The following is a 20,892-nucleotide window of genomic DNA, read 5'->3' as shown; positions in this document are numbered from 1 at the left end:
CATTTGTTTGTTGGTTTGGATGTTGTTTTAACAGCAGTACAGCCTCTTGTTCTGCTGCCCCAGTGGCCAACTCCCAGTGCTGGCCTCAGGTTTACTCTGCCAGAAAGGCTCGGAGTGTACACCCTCAGGCATCCCCTATTTATCTACACAACACGGCTGTGGGAAGGGAAGTGCTGTTAGCCCTGAAAAAAAAATAAATTAACATGGAGTGACTGACAGGCAGATGAAGGGTCAGAACCCCAAAAGGACACAGATAAAAATCAAAGGAAAGTGAGGAACCAGGCCTGTGTGATTTTCCCAGGGGTAGCATAGGTAGGACACAATTCGTGACAGCCTGGTGGTTCCTGGTAGATTTGCCAGTCCCCAGGTTGCCCTTTGTCCATGCCCTGAAGCTCTTGGAAAAGAACCCTGAGAAGAGCAGGGGGCTGGCAGGCAGGAGAGGCCAGGCCTTCTCCTGTGTATCTTAGGATGCAGCTCAGCCAGTATCACATCACGCTGGGCTAGAAATCACATTTGCTTGAGTTCCCAAGATAAAGCAGCATATAATATCTCGGTAATTTTCCATCCATCCATTCAGTCTCATACACTCAGCATTTACTATCATCAACTTTATTGTCTCTTCCAGTGCAAACAGCCCTGCAGCACAGCCTTTATCTTCCCCTCCTTATCTCCAGGCTTCCAGGCTAGGGGAGCCCTCTGGAAAAAGTGAGATTTTTCTCAAAGAGAAACATGATTGCAGGCAGTTGACTTCAGATAGGCCCTACTACTTCTCACTTTTGTAGTGGAGAGGGAACCCCGTTAGGAGCCCATATATTTAAGTGGAGTATTTCAACAGCTGAGGAAAACCCCATCATGCTGCTGAAAGTGAGGGAGATTCACATGGCTCCAGCCAGCAGAAACCAGGGAAGCTGGGTGGCCTGACAAAATGGGGGCATTGCCTGGTATTTATTCAGAGCAGGGCTTTCTGTTAGGAGTTTTCCCCAGTCAGAGGCTCCCTTCCTCATGGTGCTGCATTCACCAGCAACCGGGGCATGGAAGGGCACCTCACATTTTTTCCTGATAAAAGACTCCAGGGCACATGAAGCCATGAAATATATCTGGAAGATGCAGGGAAACAGAGCAGATGCCCCTCCAGACCACTGCTAGTGGCCATGAGGGCTCAGGGAAGGATGGCAGGCAATGCCATACAGTCCATGCTCAGAGCAAGACTCATGGGGTGTGAGGATCAGGGCGCAGAGTTTGTACTGCTCTGCATGCTGGAAATTGTATCCACTTGGTTCAGTTTCTTTAAAAAGTCATTCAGAAGTATTTGGTGAAGCTGAAAGAAGCATTGACTTGAAAGAGGAAGTGTGGATTGAAATCCTAAATGCTTTCAATACTCTAAGTCCGCATGTGAAGCATGATTTAAACTGAGATACGTGTTGCCTAACCCAAATGATGGCAGTGACAGTTACATTAACCTCTCTGGCACCAGAGGGAAGATCACATCCCTCTAATACCAACTCTAAACAACAAAATTTCAATGCCAGTTGAAAAGCTAACATGCAACTGGCATTATCTGTGTTTTCTCTCCAGGCTCTGCCAAGATTTTCTTTTCTTATGAAGACTTGATCCAGCTCAATTTAGCAAAAAAAAAAAAAAAAAAAAGGTAAAAAAATCAATTCTCTGAGTCTGAATCCAAGCATTTGACAAGCTGCACCCTGGTGAGTACTTCTCGAAGCAGGACACATCTTGTTCTCTGGAAAAGCTTAAAACCCAACACCTCGGGGTGCATTATTGCAGGAACATTTTATCACAAGGGAGCAGTTTCCTGAAATCACAAAGTGAAAAGGGTGTGGGAAGGTATGGAGTCTTTCTTCCATTCTGCCCTGGTGAAAACACCTTCTGCAGAAGCAAGATTACTCGCAGGCAGGTTAGACTTATGCTGGAGCCCTCTTATTCTGTGGTCAGGTAGCATCACAAGCCACAGCTGAAATCTGGCCTGTCTCAAGGTCAGTGGAAGTGAGTCACCTGGGATTCTGTTGTCAGGAGCACTTTGACCAGCTACTATATTTGGAAAGGCCAAGATTAAGCAGAGCTTAAAGACCGAGTACATCCTCAAGGTCTAGAGTGCAGCAGGACCTCTAGGACCGGATCCCATGAAAGCGGAGATGCCATAATACGGTGCTGAGGGGTGCTATATAAATATGTCATTTCCAGTGAGCCACTCTTCCCACAGATTCTTGTCTGTGCCGTGTTGCTATTAGTGTTAGAAGCAATTTGTGGGTGAGACGGTGTTTCACCAAGGACAGTGTCTGTGATTCAACACTTTCTCCCATCCTACTTGTTTCAGAGCACGTAAAAGAGGTACTCGGGTAGGAGATGCCTTTCGTAGTTCCTCCAAATGCTGGAGGCTGTGACTGCTGAATTCTCACTTCCCTGACCCAAACCTTTTTGTTTTATCAGTACTGTGGCTCTGCCTGGGAGCTCCAGCTGAAACTCAGGTGGTGGCTGTGCTGGGTGCTGTACACAAACATGCCCCAGGTGACACCCTGGCGAGAACAGGCACCAGGCTAATGCATATTTGCAAACTCTTTTTCTCTGCTATCACACCCCCCCACACATCACCTTTTTTTGGAGTAAACATCCCCACTGCTTGTTCCCCACACTCCAAAAGGGCCCTACCAGTATTGCCTGACTTTGTGGCTCTGGACGAAGCTGTTGCTCTGAGCAAGTACAGACAGACAGAGCGATTGCCATAGCAACAGAAGTTATGTGTGAAATCCCTGGGAACCAGTCCTACTCCTCCTCCTCCTCCCCCACCCATTCAGTCCCTTTTCAGATTTCTTTCCTCTTTTTTTCTCGAGGTGCCAGTGCCAATTCATTCCTTGTGCTGAGCACCTAGGGAGATGCTTTGAAAGCAGCCCGCTGGGTTACGATAGCACGCCACCAATTACCACAGTGGCAGGACAACTTTGTGGAGCATCATATTGGAAAAATGCACCCTGCTGGGTCTTGAGAAAGTCTTAATAAGGAGAATTGAAACAGGGGAGACAGTGGGAAGGTTGCTGCCTGCATTTAGGACCTCAGGGCATACGCCAAATTCGTTCCTGATCAGATCTGCACTGAACTATTTACTTTCTGAGACGCTAAGTCAACAGATGCACACCAAAACAAATTAAAACCATTTAAGATCAAGCTGCTAATGGCTAGAACAACACAAAATAATGCAGGTTATTAACCCCATAATAAGGAGCTCATTAAAATGGGAATTGCCAATTAGGTTACTTAGGCGTTCCATTAGGAGAAATACAAGCAACAGAAAACCCACTGAATATTTGCCAGTTGCTGGGTGCAACACACTGTGAAGACTGATGGCCAGGGAGATGTGACCAACTGGTGTAGACTGGAAGCATTGCCAAGGGCTGCAACACAACCAAACTGTCTTAAACCACAACAGGATGAAGTTCAAATGTCTCATGAACTCAACTCAGACCTTGATGCATTTTATGCAGGGAGTGCTGAAGTTTCATTGGTGGTGAGGGTTAAGGATACCAGTGCTACCACTCACATTTGTGTTTGTATTGACATTTAGCTTCCCTTGGCAAGCAGTGCTTTCTTCGGGTCAAAAGGGCCATTTTTATACACCCTTTGGACACGATGATCAGCCCAAAACTTACTAAAAGCTTTTTATGTTGTAATCTCTGACAAGACAGACATTAAATAGGACAGCTATAGGCAGCGTGGCCTTGCACACAGACATCCCAAAACTGCTTTGGAGAAGAGTTTTACTACTCTAGTCTGTGCTCTGCATTTTACTATTTCTCACAGCTCTGGGGTTTTAACTTATTCTTCCTAGGTACTGGCATTTTTATGTCATCTGGAGGGAGCTGGCAGCCTCTCAGAGCTTGCTTTGCTTTATATATGTAAAAATATATTTTCCCCGACATAACCGAAAATGGCATGCACAGAAGAGACCTTTAAGCTTTATTTTGTTGCTGTATAAAAGTAGCACAATAACGTCCTCATGTTGAAGTCCCCATTTCCCAAATGGCATCCGTCTTGCTTTCCCACTCACACTTGAGCAGATTTCAGATATCACAGAATCACAGATATGCTGAGTTGGAAAGGACCCACAAGGATCAGTGAGTCCAACTCTTAGCCCTGCACAGCACCATCCCCAAGAATCACACCATGTGCCTGAGAGTATCACTTACACACTTAACTCTCACAAAACCAGATTTGAGCTGAATGTTCCAAAAGAGGCTTCTAGACACATTAGGAATGAGACAGACATTTAAAGGTTTCTGACTTATGACAAATGCTTTAAAAAAGGAAATTCCTTATCTTCCCTTCTGAAGGCAGAGAAAGCCCCAAAGGGTCAGGTGCTGCATGAGATGGGAGAAGGAGGAAGGGAGCAGGAAAGGCTGGTGCAATGCCTGAGTGCACAAGGAGGTTTTTGTGGCAGACAGTTTCCTGAAGCACTCTGAAAGCATCCAAAAGGGGCACTTTTTCCTCAGGAAAGGATCCAGCATTGACCCTGGGAGGACAGCAGCTACGATAACCCCCTTCTGTGGCACAGCCCAAGGGACCTACACCACCTACACCTACACCTAAGGGACCACACTACCTGGTAATAGGAATTGCTCTCAACCTAAATGCTAGTCTTCCCACAAGGACTGAATTTCCAGAAGGTACATTTAGTCAAGTAAGTCACCTTCTACTTTGACAACACCCATCTTTATCCATGCTTTACCTTCACTCCCTCTCAGCCATGGGAAATCTCTGCAGTGCCAAGCTTGATAGCATGTCAGAATGTATCCCACTGTGGGTATATACTGCACTGCCCAGTGCTGGGGTGAGCTTAGCTGGAAAGTGGATTTTGCTGTGCTGGAATGCCACTCCTGGAGCTGACACACCTTTGGGAAAGCTCCATTCCAGCCCCTCCATTGGCCAGCTTGCAGTCCTTATTGAGAGCCCCACTCATGATGCTTGTTTTCACTCATGGTACCAACAACTGTCCCAAAGACACCTGGGGAAAATGAACCCAGGATGGGGGAGAACACATAGGAGTTATCTGCTCCATCCCACAGCATCATTAGTCCCACATTCAGGGTGTGGGGATGAGACACCACACAAGGGACCCCCAGCATGTGGCAGCTCCAGGCAAGAACAAAGCCCTGCCGTATCAGGGCTTCACGTGGGATTGTGAGAACAATGTGTGTGTACTCCTTTTTGATATAACTAGACTGGCACTTCAAGGGGAAGAATTATGTGAGCATGTCAGTAATAGCTTTATGCAGCCCAAGGTGAGCATTTGAAAGTTATTTCACAGGCAAAACTGTGCTTTGAACAGTCAGCAAATCAAGGTCATCTCATTCAACAAAATCATAAAGAATAGCAAAAGTGCTAAATCAGTATGGTCATATATTTACAGTGAATAATTTAAGCAGCTCCAGAGTTGAAACCAAGAAGATTTTCTTCAATGCTTTGAATTTAGCTCTGTTTCAGAACCACTTAAAATGGTAAATTATGTTCTTTAATCCCACTGGTTTTATGGAAACTCAGTGCCTCCTGTCATGACGTCATAAGGGATATTTGCCTTAAAATTTGGGTGGGGACAGGTCCTGTTCTCTTTCATCTCTTCCAAGGTGTTAACTTTTTCACATATGCTTACATATGCAAACTGAGACAAAACAGGTTTTACTAGCATTGTTCAAGAAAGCATTAAAAAGATGTTAGGTATATTTAAAATTAGAACTGTGCTGTAATCTCAGCTGGTATAGACTGACATATTTCCAATGGTATAATGGATCTATGCCAAATTACATCAGCTGGCCACAGCATAAGATGTTAAAACCAACTGGAAAAACTCATCTGATATTTAAAAGCAACATATGGGAGCAGCAGAGACTTCAGAAGATACTTCATTTAGGATATTTTGGAAACAGAGTATGTCCTACAGTAGTGTGGAAGGAGGTGTATTAACTTGTATCTATGTCCTGTGGGCAGTAATTCTAATTTAAATCTTATTAATATTGCTCCACATCTTACTTAGCACTAATTGTCACGGTCTTCTGGGGTAAAGGAGTAGAAAGTGAATGATGCACTGTCACATGTGTGTTTAGGAAAAACAAATTTTAAATGAACAAACAGAAATGCTGACCCTGTCAGGACTTGCTTTGGCAACTCAAATGCTATGGGTAGTAAAGGATATGTACAAAATATATAGAATATGTATAAAATATTGTATAATGTATATACAAAATATGTACATTGGACAGAGACTATTTACAAGAGCATGTAGTGACAGGACAGGAGGGAACAGATTCAAACTGAGAGTAAGTTTAGATTAGATATTAGGAAGGAATTCTCCCCTGTGAGGGTGCTGAGGCCCTGGCACAGGTTGCCCAGAGCAGCTGTGGCTGCCCCACCCCAGGAAGTGTCCGAGGCCACGTTGCATGGGGCTTGGAGCAGCCTGGTCTGGTGGAAGGTGTCATTGCCCATGGCAAGAAGGTTGGAACTAAATGATCTTTAAGGTCCCTTCCAACCCTGGCTGTTCTATGATTTTATGATTCTGTGAAAATGTAGAGAGACTCAGCCACCAAATTCGAAGAAATCAGTATTCAGTGGTCACAGAGGCTGTGCTTGGCAAGCAGACTGGTCTCTGTGAATAGTCCTATCTACCTGAGTGTCTTCAGCACACCCTTATTTAGCAAAGTAACCTCAAGAGGATATCAATAGAACCTGGGCACCTCTGCTGAGCCAGGATCTCTCACCTTTGGTTTACACAGGAGTTCCACCTGCAAGCTTGTTGATGCTCAAGTGCACAAATGGTGCTGTTTGTAGAACAGATACCATGAGAGGATGACACAGACAAACATGGGAAAGGAGCCTGCTTTCTCACTCTCCTTGGCAGCAGGTTGAAGAGCACAGTGCATATTTTGTAGTGATTCAGCATTTGACTACCTAAAGAAAAAAAAGAATCAGTATTTCCAATTCTGTTTCCCTTATGTCTTTTTAATGCTTTAAAGAAGCTGCAGTGGTGAAAGTTTAATTGTAAAGATTGGTGTCATCTGTAAATGAAAAGTACAACTGATTGTTCTCATAAAATATGAGTCTACTATTGTTACAGTGTTTATGACAGAGTGTTAAATTAGTTCCCATGAAAAATTCAGATGGGACATAATGTTAAAGGGTATTTTGTCAATGGAAGTAAATGTGATGCAGATCAAAGTTTGGGATAAATTTTCAGCTTGGCTGAAGATCTCATGCTTTATCAATATACTTAGGTCTACACATTAAGCCCATCACAGACCTGCTCTGAAACCCAGAGATTTCAGGGAGCTCTGTGTCAGGTCACTTAACAACTTAAGAACAGAAACAGAAAGGGACATGTATCAAACATAAATCAAAAGTGGCATCAATGCTGCCACAAACTCCTGGTTTGCAAGTACTGACACCTTGTTTTCCACCCCACTGATTAAAATAAAGTCATGCAGACATGGATAAGAAGCACTGAAACTGAAATATTAAACTTTCCTTTCCTATTAGCTGGCAAGAGGGGATGGAGGAGAATTTGCCTCGGAGATGTCTGCAACTCAAACCCTGTTGAATACGAGGGCTCAGCAGATACCTAAGCAGGGACTTTAGGCTTTAGTTCTATATGAACTTGAACTCAGGCCCACAGCACACATATTCTACATTTTTAGCCTTAAATGGCTAAAAACCAGTGAAGTCTAAAGGCAAATCATAAGCATTATGTACAATAAAATGACTGGTTTATACCATTATGTTTTGATTTCCTCAGGAAAACTAGGACAATTAAAGGCAGGAAGGAAGATTATAAATTTGAAAGGAGACATGGAGATCACCACTCACCTGAATAGGAAGTTTTAAATAGTCTATCATTGACTCATCACAATTTGGAAACAGGACAGCTTACACTTTTACTCACAGAACACAGAATAGATATGACACTTATGAATTAAAATAGACTTATGGTAATCTGTACCCAAACAGTTAAAATACCTGTATTAGTTTTAATTATTTGTGTTAGCCTTTCATGGCGTAGACATACAGTGAATAATAGCTAGTTCTGGGAACCATAGTGTGAAAATGAAGAGTTAGACTTCAGCCTTTCAACCACAATAAACTCTCCATCACAAGACTTGGTTGCTTACTAAACCACTAAGCCTCTAACACATTGCCCACACCTAGACAGATAAGTATGGCTCTTTAAACCAGAGAGACAGATACATGTAATATCTAGTTAGCTGTGCTCCATAACATCTGTCTTCTGTAATAGTCTTCCTTTGTATGAAAGAATATGTTGGGAATGCTGAAATTAATATAAACATCAACAATGTGTAAGTCCTTAAGATGAAGTACTCCACTGTGCAAGAGGTTGTGCATCTTTATATTAAATCTTCTCTCTGTCTCTCCCCATTATTTAATAGATTAAATAGATGAAGTGTGGAGAAAAGTAATATTATCCTCATCTCCTGACAGGAAACTGTTGTACATAGGAGGGTTGAGTAACTTGGGTTCTGGAAAGCTGGGCTAGGACCAGGAACTGACCCTGGGCTACTTGTCCCATCATCTCAACCAGGAGCCTGCCCTTCCTCTCATTTAATAACACCAAAGTGGAGTGCAATTTGAAGATGAGACAATGAAACATTTCCTTTGAAAAAATTCCTTTGAAAATTTTAATTTCCTTTAAAATTAATTTTGGGTCCTTGATTACTAGTCTCAAATCACATATCTGCATATTCCCATTGTGATTGTTTCTCTGAAACAATACTTAGGCAAGCCCCACATTGCCCAGTCAGAGTAGGAGCATTGGAGACTTGGGATGCCCCTTAAAAACTATTTTCAACAGCTCGTTGCACACGTATGACCTTTCCCTGGCAACCAGGCTCAAAAAGCATGTAATTCAGCCAGCATTTGAGAAAGATGGTACCTTACTGTGGCTTCTGTGCAGCCAACACATGCTTCTAAAACCGGCGCGGTAACCACAGATGAGCAGATCCCAAATATTTTGATAGACAGAGCACCATAAAACATCAAGTTAGAAACTCGGCAGCCCACAGACGGCCAAGACTTCAGTGGCTGCCTCAACCTGTATCTAAGCAGCAACCCACACGAGTCAGGTGGTGGGAGGGAGATTCTCGTCCCCTTCCTCCAGAGCTTCCGTTGGTGCTGCTCCAGTTGCCGTCATGGGCACTCAAGTGGTGCTGTGTGATTCTAATGCGCTGTCACCCTCCCAAACACGTGGGCGAATTTCACATCGCTTACATGTGGCAAAAGCCTCTCCACTGAGAAGAATTGCCAGGAATTCCTTGGCCTGCTGTGAGCAGCACCGCCAGAGCCTCGAGGTGAAGAGCTGCCAGGTGTGGTGAAGATCAGATGAAAACGAGGAGTGTCTCTGCTGGGTGCAAATTCAAGGATGGAGGGCCTGCTGCAGACACATCCTGGCGTGGGCTCCCAAAAGCCCCTCGTTAATAAGGGCTTGAAGATGATGTGTGTGAAAACAAAGAACTTGCTAGCTGGCCATGCGCATTTTGAGATTTCTGGATCATAATTTGCACTGTGAATCCCTGCTAGAAGTCGGTGGGCAGACAACACAGAGAAACGGGAACATTGGTAGAACAAGTGGTCCAGCAGTTTTTTAAGGAAACCAGTGAAATTCCTGATAAGACCTCTCATATATTGCAGATTGATTGGTGTGGATTCAAGTGTAACATTAATCTCTGGTCTGTGGTAAAAGTCTAGTTGAGGTTGTGAGCTAACAGGAGTTAAGTCCTTGAGGTATGGCAGTGTAGCACATCATTCTCACAGTTCCCACACTGGAGATCCATGATACTACCACATGGATATCAAAAAGAAGGTGAGATTAATCTCTCCTCTGGCCCACATCAATTAGTCTCCAAAAAAAGGGGAATAAGTAGCACCACTGCAAAGGACATCTGCAATCCTTGTGCTGGGACTGGGCTTCTCCATGTGATAATTTATGTCCTTTTCTTTACCTGCCTGATGTTTGCCTTGCCAGTCCCTGTCTGTACACATCAGGAGTATTTAACCCCGTGCCACTGGGATTTTCCACCTCTTCTGCAATGACATTCCTTCCACTATACTTTTCCCACCCTGTATCCAAGCTCTGATGATTTTGCTTTCATTTTCACATCTACTGGCTCAGGGAAAATTGCCAAAAATGTGAGTGTAAACATGCTGTGATCCCAGAGGCATCAAGATGGTGACTCCATGGAGGTGGAGAGCCGAACACAGGACCTGAGTGTATGGTGGTTTTAAACCCTATTCTTCCCTACAATGGAGATCTTTCCAAGCCAGTCCTGCTGGAGATCCAAGTCATCAGACCATTATGCCTTTCCCATTCTGAAAGTGGCCATGTGTGTAGCCCCACCACTGCTCACTGATGAGCCCTGGTTCTCCCTCCCACTCAGCAGCATTCTTTCATGGTAAGGTTTGTTTCTGTATCAGACTATAACCTGCTGCCTTCCTTTTTTCTTTGTTTTTTCCAGGCTATGTCTGTGTTTATTTCCTTTGATGTTCCTAGTAAATAGGTCATTCCTTCCACCCTCTTGTCTATACCAGTTAATCTATACCATTACCTGTTTGCCTGCACTCTTCTCAGAAGGCCCTGCCCCAAGTGGTATTCCTATTAGCACTTCAAAAGAGGATTGATCTGGGTGTTTTTAATGAATTATCAGCCGTAGCTTTCCATCGACATTAGCATTCAAGGAGCTCTTCTGGATTACTCTTCTCCACAGCCGCTGGGGTTACTACGTTGACCTCTCCTTAGTGAGCAATGTTACCCTGTGGATGTTTCTGCACTTATATTTGTTCAATTTCTTGCTATTCCCACTATGTCCCACTCTTCATTTATTGAAATCCCTTTAGGATGGTGCTTCTAATAAATGATTCGCAATTCACACTCCGGCTGAGTGTTATCTTTGAATTTGATTGATGTATTTTTCTTCTCCTTCCTCAATGCTACTGCAGATGAATACAATGTCCAACTCAGCAGGAGTCCCTGAGGAGCCCAATATGGCAGTATTTATAAGCATACTCCACTTTCTGTTGTAGGGGCTGATTTTAATCTCTTTCATTGTTATTCTCTGTATCCACCCTACCTCTTTCTTGTAATGCTTTGGGCCCAGTCCAGCCACTGTTAAAGTCAACTGTGTCTGCATGGAATCCTTTAGGGATGGATCAGGTTCTACAGGAATATTATGTCTGAAGTACTGAAATCAAGGATCTTTCTGTAGAAGAGTTCTGTGTACAACCAGCTGTCTTGTCTTCCAGTGAAACCCTTGAGGGTAAATTTACTGAGTGACTCAAGGGACCACATCCCTTCTTCCTCCCACCAGCATGTCCTACTACGCTGTATACTCATCCCACATGATGGATAAGCAGCTGCTTATCCTTCACTCTCCCCACCCAACACTTCCCACTCCATGTGGTTTTCCTCCTCCCATCAACACTGTGAGTATAATCTGTCTGTAGAGTCTATCACTTGGGTGCAACTGCTCCTCTTGATGTGACCTATGTGTGTGACACACTTCTGTTTTTTTCCTCCTGCAGAACAGCTAATAGTGCTTTCTGATTATTAGAGACCAAGTTTCACCTGGAAAGGATGTCAAGTTAATTGATCTGTAATTCCCCTTTTGGAAAAGAAGCGTGATGTTTTCCCTCTGCCAGTCACCAGGGCTTCCTCAGTTCTCCAGGAGCACTTGAATATAATGGATAATGAGCCTAAGAGTTTTTCAGCTAATTCCTTTAATACCCTTGGGTATGTACCATCTGGCCCTCTGTGCCGATTCGAATGCATTATGTTCTTTATATTTCTTTGCTGTTTCTTTTTTTTTTCTTTTTCTTTTGCTAACTCCCGGCTCTCAGTTTCTTGGCTGTCCTTTGATTGCTCATTGCACAAGGTGTTTTTAAAGGAATTTTAGAAAACTGGAGTAGGTGACCTTTTCTTCAGCTCACTGTATCCATGGCAGAAATTAACTCGCTTTTTAAATTAACCTTTCATCAAGAAGCATTGTGTCTTAAAAGTTTGAGCTGAGATTATTTTCTTTTAGCCTATCCAGGCAAGACTGCATCTACAGGACATTTCCTGCTATTTGAAAGAGAAAGGCATTCAAGAGAAATTTCTGTAAGACCCTAAATCCAGGTCCTGTCTTCTCAATACTGGTAGGGTATTTTTCCTCCTTTCTATTATGTCCTATTTTCTCTCTCTTCAAGTGCATTAATGTGACTCTGGTTACATCCCTCAGTTACTTGTAGACTTAAGTCTGCTATTTTCTTATCTCTTTGCCATCTTATAGCTAAGTATCTCTTCATGAATCAAACCCACACCAAATGATCTGATCATGTCTTTACTCTCCTTTGAGGCCTCTGATTTTACAGGGTTGAGATTCCAAGAAATTAACAGCAACATTCCAGCTGTATCTAAGCCAGGCAGATTAGGGTGATGCCCACTGAGGATGGCAGGGAATTTCGCAATGCCAGCTGGCTGCCAGAAGTTACACATAGATTCTCCTCCTACATCACTTCCCAGCTTTCCTTAGCATTATGGCTGCTTCCGAGTGTCCTTCGGGAATATTTTTCCCAGAGTGATGGTAGCCCATATTATTCCACTTTCATGATTTCATTTTCTGGCCACATTGCTAATCTCTGTCGGTGCCACAGGCTAAATTCTCTGTTCAACAACACTCAAATCTCCTCCCATCTTAGCATCAACACCATCTTGCTGTACTGTGTATTTTCCCTGCTTACTTGCATGTGACTTGCTTTCATTTTTCTCTAAACTTCTCTTTCTTTTATCCAATATTCTCCCCACAATATTTTCCATTTTAAATGGCTTCTATAGAATTTCCTTTTCCTTTTTTAAAAACAAGTGAAAAAGCTTTTTTCTCCTTTCTACAGAGACATATTAGGCACGACAGTTTTATACCTGTCTACCTCTAATACATAGTGTCCTTGAAATAGGTACAGACAACGATGAGTCTACCCACATACTGAAAGATGGAGTAAAAGGTAAGCAAAATTCATTAGATGAAGCAGCACAAGTAGGCAGCACAACAAGCAGGACATGGTCACAGGATGCTTTTGATTTGAATGTGAATCATTCCCTGTACAATCTACTGAGGTTGGAAGGGACAGTCTCCTCCTGTCTTGCATTTAGGTGGCATCAGATGAAGGTAGTTGTGGTTTCCTTCCCTCCACCCTGACTTTGGAAAGTTGTCATGACATGGACCCCAGCACTCCATTCATTTGGCACATCCAGCGAGGTGGTGACTGGATATGGACTAGTCCATGCCTGTCAAAATGCTGGATGGGAAGCAGAGCAGGATAGGACACTCGATAACTTCCCCAAGCCTGCAGGCTTCAGAGAAAAAATGACCTCCTTTTTCTTTGCAGAGACAATAAACAAAAGGCTGCATTAAAACCTTTGTTTGCAGGAGATCATGAAGATTTCAGTGATACCATACTCCCCTGCAGGAGGAGGGATTAAGTGGGTTACAGAACAGATTTACAAGCCCTGGAGAGAGTAAGTATCCAATGGAAATCTTTGGCAATCTCCTTCCCTTCCTCTTCTGTGTCTCACCCTGGCTTCTGGTAACACTTAGAACAAAACCACCAGCTCTTGCTTATTTTAATGTGTTCTCTATTTTACACTGAACCCAAATGAAACATCAAAGGTCTGGCTCAAGCACTTGCAAGTAAAAATAGCTCTAAGGCCAATATATTTAAGGCCCTTGAATGATATCTCTGAAATAAGTCATCCTAAGCCCATGAGAGGGGAATGGTGTTGTTTGTTGAAGGAATGTGTGTGGTGCTGATAGTGGGCAGTACTGACACTTAAAGAGCAATGAGTGATACTGCAAAACAAAAGGAAGGTGAGAAAACCAACATGAAGACTGCATTGCACTGTATTGTGGAAGAATAGCAAAATATATTTAAGATAAAAGCCAGTTTCAAGCTGCCTTTATTTTCTTTCCAATCTGATCCATCTCCTCCCTTCTGAGAAATTTAGATTTGAACATGTCTTTCTTGGTACATGAGAGAATGGTAAATCATGGTACATCCTTGGTACATGAGGGTATGACCCTCTCTCTCCCACAAAATACTGCAATTTGTTTATAACCATCCAGGACCCATTTTTTCCCTGTGACGTGCCCGTTTTTGAAGTGAGATACATCAAGGCTATAAAGGCATAAAGCATATCCCATGCCGTCCTTTTGAATCAGCCTTTTGTCTGCATTGCTCTGTGTTTGAATAAAACATTATACTTTTATTCTCTGTCACTACCAACCTCTGTCTTAAATTCCTTTGCTTCACAGGTAAACAATATTTTCTTTTTCCATCTTCTAGTAATGAGGTGAATGCACCTTTGCAGTTATTAATCCATACTGCCTTCACTCTCTCACTGAAACTTGGGCAAGGACAGCTTGAGCCACTGTGATATCAATACCAAGTGAGATTTTCTGGAATAGATCAGTGTAAGTCGTGTCTTCCTTTGACCTGATGTTTTTCACCACCATTTTCCAGCCAATGGCTCCCAAACGCAACATTTGTAATTGGTCTTTCTCAGATATGATGGAGGTATATCATCTCAGGACGTAAACACATGGTATTCCACAGATTCCTGCCTGGCCTGGCCAGTCCTGGCCTGTCCTGGCAGACAATTTATGAAATCTCTTGAGTCATGAAGGAGGCTTTATATACTAGGAAGGTACTCGAAAGAAGTTGGAAAGTATACTCGATTTTAAGCACACACATCTTTCAAAGGCTGATGTATAGACAAACCCACTGAAGTGAATCCTTATTGCTCACCAGTGAGGGACATGAATGTGGTCATATGGAGCAGATGCAGGTTTCAAACCACTGTCTGTGAGCAGTGCAGTTGAGTGTCCCGTTAGCTGAACCAGAGAAAAGGACATTAATGGGTCAAAACTGGCCAGATACACAAGGGACAAGTGCTGGAGGGTGTGAAAAAACCCCAGTCTTATGGCCCTCAAGGCTGCTCTGTTATTTAAGGGCTTGCTGCAGTTATTTAAGCAGGGTGAACAAGATAAAAAGGGCTTGTTGGTGTTGGATGCTGAGGCAGTGTTTAAGACATCCCTGACTCACAGCTCACAAGCTGGGACTCGTTTTGCAAGTTCAGTCCCTGTTCAGATAGGATCAGGGAATGTCTCTGGGCTGGATTGCGAAGGAAGCAGTCTTGCCAAATATGCTCTGCCCACAGCACCGTCCAGACCCGTCAGATGATATTTCTTCTAATTTTACTAATGTATGCTTGGCCCCAATTCCACGCTACCTGAGGCTACAGCCGTAATAAAAACACAGCACACATGCTGTGGGTGGGTGCATGCAGCTGGTGGGAGTTGAGGCACGTGAAAATGAAAAACACAACTCTTTCTTAATTGCAGCAGAGGAATCAAGAAATAATATTCCACGGAGTCCTTTCCTTGTCCCTCTCTCTCTGTGGCACAGCCTCACCCACAACCCTGTGTGTCACTGGAGAAGATGACAGCAGGTTTCCTCTGTACGGAGATTGTTCCATACCTGAGCAATGCTGAGATTTTCAGGCAGAAGTGGGCTTGTATTGCCACACACAGCTTGTGTTCAGGTGTGGCTCCTACACCAGGATCATCCCATGTACCCACCTTGTGGGTTATGCTGGTGGATGGGGTGTTGGTGATCTAACCCCTACCTGAGGATGAAACCATCAGGCTACCCTCTTGCTGTGGTCATGCAGGTCATACACTCCTGGAAAGGAGTGAAAGAACCCTGGGCACACATTTTCTCCCACCCATGAACTGCTTCCATGAACCCTTCTGGTGGAGATGGGTTGGGCTGCAGCTCTGGGCTGGGTGAAAGTCTCACTAAACTTATAAACCACATGAGCTTAGAAAAGTTTGACTTCTTTGAGCCACAAGCCCTCACAAATGTGGGAACTTATAACAACATCACTGCTGTGTCTATAGAGAAGAAATTGAAACAGACACCTCTGTGAAGGCAAGGGACTGTTGGGGAAAAGAAGGGAAGGGGCAGAGAGGAACTCCTTGGTGCAGCCCTTGTTTCTGCTCTCAGGATGTAAACACAGGCACCAGAGGGATACTCCCTCAGAGGAGCAGAACATGTTGAGATCCTGATACCATCCTCACCTCTGAATCCAGCCAGCCATTGCAGCTCTTGACCTCCCTGCCACATCATCCCACTAACATATATCCCTGATATCACTTGTTAGGGGCCACCTTGTTCTCTGGCAGCTATTCCTACTGGAATCTTTTGAAGAAAGAACCAGCATGGGTTAGAGAAACCCGTGGGTAGTACTGAGAAGGCAGTTTATGTGCTGGGAAATTTGGGATTTTTATGGACTTGCAGAAGTTTCATGGTTCTGACATTAGTCTGAATCCTTTTTTTCTCAGCTTATAGTGAGCATTGCACATATCAGGAGTACTTTCAGTCTGAAAATTTGTATTCACCGCACATAGCACAGTCGATTTGTGTTGATTTTCAACAACAGCATTTTATTTACTGGCAGCATTTTTTGTTGGTTGATATTTAGCAGCTCCACTTGCTGATGCCCAACCCTGCAGGCTGATATGTAAGTAAAGATGATGCAAGAAATAGAAAATGGTCGCTTCCTTCTTCCAGGTCTTCTGATTCATTTCACATACTTGGTATATTAGTGATTGCTTTTTTCACTGGTCTGTGCTGTCTCAAATGCCTTAAAAACACTTGCCCAAGCAATGTACTGTCACATCAGAAGGAGTTTCTTTTCCCCACTCTCTCCAGGGGAACCTCCACCCCTCTCTGGGCAAAACACATGAGATGCTAAGGCTTAAAATTTATGGAGCCTGATTTAAAAGCCAGGATGTCTCCTGGTCTCAAGGGAAGGGAAATGACCATTGGCTTATTTTGCAGTCACTCCTTTTCAGAGAAGGAAGTGCTAATAAGCGCTCACTTGAGGCACAACAGCTTAGTGCAACTGAAGGCCAAAAAGCAGACACATAATTGCTGTGACTGGGAATAGAGGAGCCAAGAAGAACATGTGAGAAGTTATTCCTTGTGAGTGGTGCTCTGTGAGCGATGCACATCAGTCATGGTACTGTCTGAGATGTGCTACCCAACATCCAGGACTACCCCAGGGACCCTGCTTCCCCTGCCAAAGCAGCTCACTTGGAGCTGGGGATGGGTCTGTGGCTGCAGCATGGGAGAGGAGATAGAAAGGAGAGACAGCACTGGGAAAAGGAAATGCCTGGAAAACATCATAGGCAGTGGTAGGAATTCCACATGGAGACAGTCCATCGCACACTCTGTAGATACATGAGCTCTTGAGCAGTTTGAGAACAGCTCTGAAAACCCATCATGCTCACCCAGGGGAAATCTCAGATGAGATTTCAAAGCACAGCACTCTCAGGCTCTCAGGAGCCCTCCTGGAAGAATATCACCACGCACAAAAACAACAACAAACACAACACATGATGCAGCTGGAAACCAGAAGGGGCCATTAGTTTGTCTTACCTGGCTTAGCAATCACAGACCATCAGATTTCACATGAGTACTGTATCCGGAGACTTGGTCACACAAAATATCCTGATCCTCTCAAGACTATAATGTCTCAGGCAGAATCTAGGAATGGAATGGATTGATCCTCAGCAGTGGCAGAAAAGGGCTTGGGTGAGCTGTGCCCTGGTGGCACCGCCAGGCAACCTGCAACTCACTACTGTAGAGGAAGGCAAAATGAATCAAGATTCTTGTTCTCTGCTCTGAGGAAAAAAACAGTTTTGAACCTCACATTGAGTATTCACATTGATCCTCAGCAAGTTAGAGTCAAGAGTCAAAAGGGGATGTGGAAACACTGCCATGTACAGCTGTTGCACCACTTTTCTTGTTGCACTTCCACTTATTGCTCAAGAACGGTCCACAACCGTTTTGGCCAGGACTTGCCAGTGTTTGTGACTAAAAGTTCAGCATGATAGTGGCTAACACCCTTATTAGTAACTTTTAATAGGTCCCAGACTACGTGTAAAATGAACATAAGTAATTTCTTAAAGACTTGATGCACAAAGGCTTCTGCATGCCATTTGAATACTATGAAGAGTTTATAAGAAAATCAGTTATGAGGCAGTAAATCTAGGAGTCCCAGGCAATAAATTCTTTTGTGTTCCTCGTTTCTATGGCCCTTTCTTGCTGTTACAAGGTGTCAGAAAGGCATTTGCTGTCATGGATATATGCACACACACATTCCCACCAGATCTTTCAGAGATGATGCTCCTCTCTAATGGCCTCGTCTTGGAACAGGGAGGGAATGGCAGCACCTCAGCCTCTCCCCAAAAAGAAATTCACTAATCAAGAGAGGAGATTATCCTGCTGCATTTAGCATTGGTGCAGCCTCACTTTGAGAACCATGTGCTGTTCTGGGCTCCAAAATTTAAGAAAGTTGTTAAGGTACTGGAATGCATCCAGAGGAAGGCAACGAAGCTGGTCAAAGGATTTTGGGCTTTTCTAGTTTGGAGAAAAGGAGGCTGAGGAGTGAACTCATTGCTCTCTGCAGCTCCTTGAGGAGGGGAAGTGGAGAGAGAGGTGCTGATCCCTTCTCCCTGGGATCCAGTGATAGGGTGCATGGTGGTTCAAAGCTGCTCCAGAAGAATTTCACTCTTGACATTATAAAACATTTCTTTACTGGGAGGGTGGTCAAACACTGGAATTCCTTGAGAGGTGGTTGATGCCCCCAGGCTGTCAGTGTTTAAAGAGACATTTGGACAATGCCCTTAACGACATGCTGTAACTTCTGGTCAGCCCTGCAGTGGTCAGGCACTTGGACTGCATGATCATCATAGGTCCATTCCAACTGAAACAGTTCTATTCTATTCTATGCTATTCTATTCCATTTGGCTTAGCATGTAGCTGCTGGCAAAGGCCCCTGCTGGTCTTCCACACAGGCCACAAAGTTTGGCTTTTCTGGGTTGTTCAAACTGAGTCCAAAAGAAAGAACTGCTTGGTGAGTGTGCTTTGGTGACTCCAGCCTGCCAACTCAGCTGCCTACGCTCATGCTCTGTCTGGGGAAAATGACACCTGGGCATTTCCAGTAAGCCCAGCATCCTTTCACTGGCTGCTGCTGGGAACTCCCCACTGAATCACCCAACCCTCTGCAGACATACAAGCATTTCCTTCTGTTTCCTTCTGGAGAAACCAATCTGTGTGCACCCCCTGAGACCACGTGAGGTCTGACAGCAAGGCCAATCACCCAGGTATCAGACAGGCAGAAGTGTGTTTTCAGGAACACTTCAGTTTTCAGATCTGTTACTTTTTACTGTCATATTGAGAACTGGAAGTATCTGGAACCTTCAGAGGGAAGTGGTAAATGAGCAAAAATACACCCTTAGAATGCACCTACTCCTGCAGGAGCTGTGAGCTTGTATTACTGTCATATTACGAAGACTGAGCCATGTGTGTGATAACCACCTTGAGGAAAATTGCAGCTGGCCTTCCTCTCCATAATGTCCAGGAAGAGGGAGAGCAGGAGCTGGATTCAGAGGGCAGAGTATTCCCCACACCATGCAAGTTTGCCCTGTTGTATATGCTTACTTCACTGAAGAGTATTGCCAGTAGCTGAATTGAAGCACATCATGCAGAAAAACATCCTTCCTACAACAAAGTGGGAAGGTGAGGTGTCAGTGGACTCCTTATGGCAAGGTTTGGTTTGCTGGGCTTCATGTTGTTTGCTCATGTTGCACCCTCACTGGCAAGACTCAAAAGGGCCTCCAGTTGCCCTCATTCAGTTCTCTTTCCAGGTGGAATCACCCAGCTGCTGTGATTGTCACTTCTCAGCCTGGTGTCTGACAAGCAAAGAGCATCCTGGCCCCCAAAGCTCATTTTCCAGCTGCAGCCTGACTTCACTGATCCTCCTTTACACCCTCTGGTGTCTTCATGTCCTCTTGCTGCCCTAGCACAAGCCACTCCGGTAACAGATGCAAGATTGCTTTCCTGATTGCATATCATTCCACCTTCCACCCCTCTGTGAAAGAGCCAGACATTCCTTGTCACTCCTCTGCACAGAAAGCATCTCTAGACATTGTTGGCACCACTTCCCCAAGCAGTCTTCCATCCTGTGGGCAGACCCAGAGTTTGTTTGAGATGGAGAGCTTGCAGCCATGCCAGGCTTCCCAGGTAGCATGTGCCAGAGCATATGTAGTTTAAGCAAACAGAAATGTAAAGAAGAGCCTGACTCTCCCTCCCCCTCACCAGCCAAGTTCTGCGCATGTTCCCCAATAAAATTCCCAAATGAGGTCAAGGCGTTTAACTCATTACCATCATAGAGTTCCCCCACCAGACTGAAGGGTTTCCAGGCAGATGACAAACACTCCACCTAAGCAATGTGGATCACCAAAATCCACCACTGCAGCACAGCTGCTTTGGACTGGAGCACAGCATGTCTCTCAAGCCAGGAGTGTTACACAACCATTGCCTATAAAGGAGGAAATCAACAAAATTTCTCTAGTTGAATCGTAGCAGAAAATTAAGTAAATTTAAAGTGGGCTTTGCAAATGACATTCAGGCTCCAACAGCTGGGAATGGAAGGTCCTGGTGGTTCTAGTGGCCACAAGCCACCAGGAAATTAAAAGTAGCTTTCTATTTGGAAGATTGGAGGCCAGCAACACCATGGCCCCTACCAGCACTGAATTAGTCCTAGGCTGACCCCACCTGACAGCACTTCCTGCAACATCTGGATATTCTTTGGATGTGTCTGCCTAGTTGCAGCTTGTTCCAAGCTTGCTGAGTTCATGAGACTTGAAAACACACATCTGCCAGGGAGCTGGCAGTATCAAAGGAAAGAGCTGTACTGAGAGCTTGGTTATCCCTTTGCCAGCAATC

At 44.2% G+C, this 20,892-nt stretch overlaps 1 long non-coding RNA gene across 1 annotated transcript; it reads left to right on the top strand.

Annotated features, from left to right (window-relative positions):
* Positions 1-11,472: 11,472 nt before the first annotated feature.
* LOC116446219 lies at positions 11,473-20,698 on the top strand. The gene is made up of 3 exons (XR_004241090.1): positions 11,473-11,791; positions 13,467-13,555; positions 19,812-20,698. It is a non-coding gene; the product is annotated as an uncharacterized LOC116446219 (long non-coding RNA).
* Positions 20,699-20,892: the final 194 nt, after the last annotated feature.

Source organism: Corvus moneduloides, chromosome 6, assembly GCF_009650955.1.
Source record: "Corvus moneduloides isolate bCorMon1 chromosome 6, bCorMon1.pri, whole genome shotgun sequence".
Classification (NCBI taxonomy): Eukaryota; Metazoa; Chordata; class Aves; order Passeriformes; family Corvidae; genus Corvus; species Corvus moneduloides.
This window is presented reverse-complemented; position numbering and strand designations above follow the sequence as displayed.